Below are 4,979 nucleotides of genomic sequence, written 5' to 3'. Positions count from 1 at the left end.
TGGGTGTCACATCATCACTATGAGATCCCCAGAGGAGGGCGTCAGAAGTGTTCCTAGCACAGTGCCTGACACTTAATAAGAGCTCAAGGCGGGCTAGTGCCCTGCCCCTCTCTGGGGTTTGAGCGGGCAGGATTTTCTCAGAAGTCCCAGACTCTCTTCTTTATTGCAGCAACTGAGTCAACAGGGGATGCATCTACCTTAACTTCTGGGAAAACAGGGCAAGAAAAATTGCAGTGGAGGTGCCGCCATGTCTAGGCTTAAATGCCCATCGGTCCATCACAGGAAGCCGAGTAAAGGAAGGCTTTCCTGGAGGCTAATTAGCAGAAAACTACAGTCATCCGAGACTTAAGAGAATAAAAACAAACCACCAGCTGTCACTGATTCTTTTCATCTCCTTTTGAAACAGTGGAGCTAAGGGGAGGACATTCCCAGCAATAGCGGCCAAGAGTCTCCAGAATGGTTACTGAGGACCAATCTGGTCTTTATGTAATCAGATATTAGATAGAATCTGCATCCTGGGGTGTCCTCCACCCAAAAGCTCACCTCTAGTGCAAGAGAGATGACCACTATCTCCTCTCCATGCAAGGCTCTGCTCAGAGATAACCTGCTAGGCATCTTTCCTAATTGACCAAGACTTCTTCCAGCTCAGTGTGCTAGGGGAGACTCAGATCCAAGCTGGGCTATGGTCTTTGACCAAAACTTGGAAGTGGGTCTCAGCTGGTTCAGTACTAGCTAGGGGTGATGGATATGTTAGGTGATACAAACTTTGGGCCGAGGACACCATTTGGGGGTGCCATGTTTGGCCCATGTGCTCAGAGACATAGAAAGAGCCATTCAACCCCAGCGGGAGAAAAATGCTGCAGAGCTACAGAGAGAAGCAAGGAGAAAAGACAAAGAAACCCAGAGGAGAAAGAGGAGGGGATCTTGGATGGCTCTTTAGGGAACCCTGCTGCATTCAGTAATGTTGAAGGGGAATTTGAGTCAGGAATTGGGGAAGGGCTTGGCTGGACAGTTCTCATCTGGTGTCTGCCATGTGGTTGCAGGCAGATGCTAGCTGGGGCTGCAGTCATCTGAAGGCTCCCCTGGGCTGGACATCCAAGATGGCCATTCACATCATTGACAATTGATACTGGCTGTTGGAAGGGAGATCATGAGACTCAAGTGTAACATCCCTTCATGACCCCTGGATGCGGCTTAGGCTTCCTCACCAGTAAGGCCCCCATGGTGTGGCCCAACTTCTTAAACTACCTCAGGACCTTAAGACTCTTCTAGTCTACCACCTTTAGTTGCGGGAGAGAAAATCGAGGTTCAGAGTACTGACGTGGCTTATTCACACCAAATGAGTGGCAGAGCTAAGGGTGCAACCAGAGCCTCTTCACCCAACCAAGCCAGTTCAGCCTCTGTCTACCTCATTACGTCGGGGAGGCCTCTATTAAGTGGCAGTGTTCTCGCTTTTAAGCAACTGAAACCAGCTTTGCTAAAATTAACAGCAACAGCAAAAGGTGGAGTGAAATGTAATAGAAAAATTTCTAACATATCTTACAGAATCAAATGAAGTGTGAGCCACCCGGATGAGGTAGACCGAGGGCCCTTGGGAGAAGGCGTTAACGAAGTTTCTCGCTAAAAAGCTATGATGAACGGGTACGCGGTGTTAACACCTTTCCAGCGCTGTCTCTATTTCAAGGTCCAAATTTCCGAGAGAGAGAGAGAGCTTCCCCTGTCCCCAGCGGGGTTGGGTTTCTACCTCCCCACCCGCCATGGCCAGCGGGATGAGGTTGCAAGNAAGAGAGAGAGAGAGAGCTTCCCCTGTCCCCAGCGGGGTTGGGTTTCTACCTCCCCACCCGCCATGGCCAGCGGGATGAGGTTGCAAGGTGCAGGGAAGGCCATGCCCAGGAAAAGGGTGCTCACCGCGATCCTGAAATCACCATGAGCCCAAATGCGCATCATCTCAGCAGAGGGAAACCACCGAGCCATGGGACACAGAGGGTTTGAAAGCTGCATCCTCATCCCCACTGGAGAGTTGAGATACAAGCTTGACAGACACCCCGTGAGGAACTAGAAGCTCATCTCATGTCCCTAGTGACCACAGTGTTGTGATTGCTGGGCTGCAAATGGTTATGGATGGCTTGATGTGTCCCAAAGTCCCTAAGTCCCAGCACTTCCTGCAGTCAGGCCAAGTACAGAGAATTTGAGATTTTACAGCACAAAGCTGGGCAAGATGCAAAGAAACAGAAACAAATGCAATCAGGGCAGTATAGGATTTTTCCAAAACACGTTGGAGCTTTGCTTTCATAAATCCCTGTTTCTCAAGCCATGCCAGGCCATGCTAATATGTTGAAGTCACTTTTGATGCGAGCCATGAGAAAATTTATTTTTTCTAATAACAGGGTTAAGTTGCAATGTGTAATAGTTTCTTAAGTAAAAAGAGGATCTGTGGACACATATATATCCCCCATAATGACATCAAGGTCTCACCACTACACACACTTTTTCTTGTGAGAGAAAAACTGGTGGTGTTCGAGCCCCCATAGAACCCTGGGCAAGCCCAGGGCACTGTGTCACACATGTGGCTGTCATCTGATATCATTGTCTTGGGAGAGAAATACTTAAAAATAGCTGCCAAAAGTGATGCCTTTGCTGTTCTGCCGAAAGCAGGGAAGTACTGGGAGCCTGGTGCTGGTTCTGGCTCTGTCTGTGCCGAATTTATAAATTTGCTTTATCACAGGTGTGTCTGTGCAGATCTTCCTCCATTTACAATAGGGTCGTGCCCCAATAAATCCATCAGGAATTGAAAATATAAGTCAAAAATACACTTAATACACTTAACGCACCAAATGCCACAGCTTAGCCCAGCCTACCTTACACCTGCTCGGAACACCCATGTCAGCCTCCAGTTGGGCAAAATCATCTAACACAAAGCCTATTTTATAATAAAGTGTGGTGTATCGCACATAATTTATTGAATACTCTGCTGAATGTGAAAAGCAGAAGTGTTGTAAGTGTATCAGTCATTTATCCTTGTGATCGCGGGGCTGACTGGGAGCTACAGCTCGCTATCTCCACCCGGCATCATGAGAGAGGATCATACCGCATGCCAGTAGTCTGGAAAAGGACCAAAACTTAAAGTACGGTGTCTACTGAATACGTATCATTTTCGCACCATCTGAAAGTCAAAAAATCGTATAAGTCAAACCATCATAAGTTGGGGACTGTCCATGGAGGACACGTGGAGGACAGAGTTTCAGGCATCCACTGGAGGTCATGGAACAGAGACCGCTCAGATAATGGGGGATTACTCTACCCCGCAATTACGAGTCCGAGTCTCTCAAAAGCATCCTACCCTGTCTGGAGATGGTTGTGAATCCTCATGGTGTCTGCTCTCGCAGAACAGAGTTAGATCACCTGCCAAATATGAGAGACATGGAAAATGACTCCTGACTCCCTTTACTCTGCCGGATGACAGCCTGCAGGGTCCGATGCTCAAGTGCAATCTGACCAAGCCCCCTGGTGCCTGGCTTCCCAAAGTGTGGTCCAAGGACCAGCAGCAAAGATATCCTCTGGGAGCATGTTATATGTGCAGAACCTCAGGCCCAGCCCAGAGCTAGTGGAAGAGAATGTACTTTTCAACAAGATCTCTTGATGACTGACATGCACCGAGAGTTCGAGAAGCACTAATCTGGCTGCAGGCTTCCAGGTGGTTCTCCGCCCTGGTTGCACGTAAGAAGTTTTAGAGCTTACAGAGATCGGGCATTTTTAGTATCCGTCATAGCAGGATGGGAAAGCAGGTGACAGGTGGAAAACATAAGCCACTCTTCTCAAGTCAGGACTGTGTGAGAAGCCCAGCAAAGGGGTTTTGCAATACCGGGCTTTTTCAGTTTGGCTTCTAGGAAAGGAGACAGGAGAGGGAAGCTGAAGGGCTATAGGAAGGAAATCGAAGAATGACAAACCTGCAGATTCCTTTTTTTGATTATTTCCTCCCAGGCAGGATGAAGGACTTTGTGTCTAGCCAGGATGCCTGTCCCCTGTTCACGCTAATTTTGGTCCATGAATTTATCCAGAGTTTCAGAGCAATAATCAGGGGCTGTAAAACCCCAAAGGTCTCAGAAAGTGCAAGTAAGAAGAAGGACAGGCAGTGCTTTAACCATCCCTCACAAAATTCCTTTCCTTGTTCTGCATCCCAGCCTGGAAATTTTGCCCAATTCCAGATCCTACAGTAAGAAATCCCCATGCTAATCAAGTTACCTCTCACTATCCCAGCCTACAGTTGCCATTTTTAGAAACGCTGTACTGTGAGCACAAGACGATTAGGTTAAGTACCAGTGGCCTACAAATGTGGGCCCAAATACTTGTCAGAGATATATTCTGACAACTGTATCCAACAATCTGCTTAGCAGTTTCTTGTTCCTTGGTTTCTCCAATTATGAAGTGCTGCTTTGTGGGTCTAGTGGGTTCAGGGGAAACAAAGAGGTGTTGAGCGCCATAGAAAGTCTCTACCTGGAAAACTTTTTTTTTGAAGATTTTATTTATTTGTCAGAGAGAAAGCAAGAGAGAGGCAGAGGGAGAGGGAGAAGCAGACTCCCCACTGAGCAAGAAACCCTATGTGGGGCTCGATCCCAGGACTCTGGGATCATGACCTGAGCCGAAGGCAGACGCTAAACAGACTGAGCCACCCAGGCGTCCCTGTATCTGAGAAAACTTAAAATTGATATATGTAGTTGGTGAAAACAGAGTCAACTGATGAGTTTACTGGGGCTATGTTAGTTAGGATAATGCGGGCTACTATGATAAACCAACCCAAAATGTAGAGTGGTTCAAAACAACAGAAGCTTACTTACCGCTCACATAAAGTTCAAGCTAGGTGTTCTAACCAGAGACTCAGGGGCTGGGTCTCCAACTCACTCCATCTTGAGGCATCGCTATCTTGAACACGTGGCTTCCAAGGTTGCCACATTTGCCTGCATCAAGCCAGTGGGCTGGGA

The sequence above is a fragment of the Ailuropoda melanoleuca genome, chromosome X (assembly GCF_002007445.2).
Source record: "Ailuropoda melanoleuca isolate Jingjing chromosome X, ASM200744v2, whole genome shotgun sequence".
In the NCBI taxonomy this organism is placed as follows: Eukaryota; Metazoa; Chordata; class Mammalia; order Carnivora; family Ursidae; genus Ailuropoda; species Ailuropoda melanoleuca.
Note: the sequence above shows the minus strand (reverse complement) of the source record.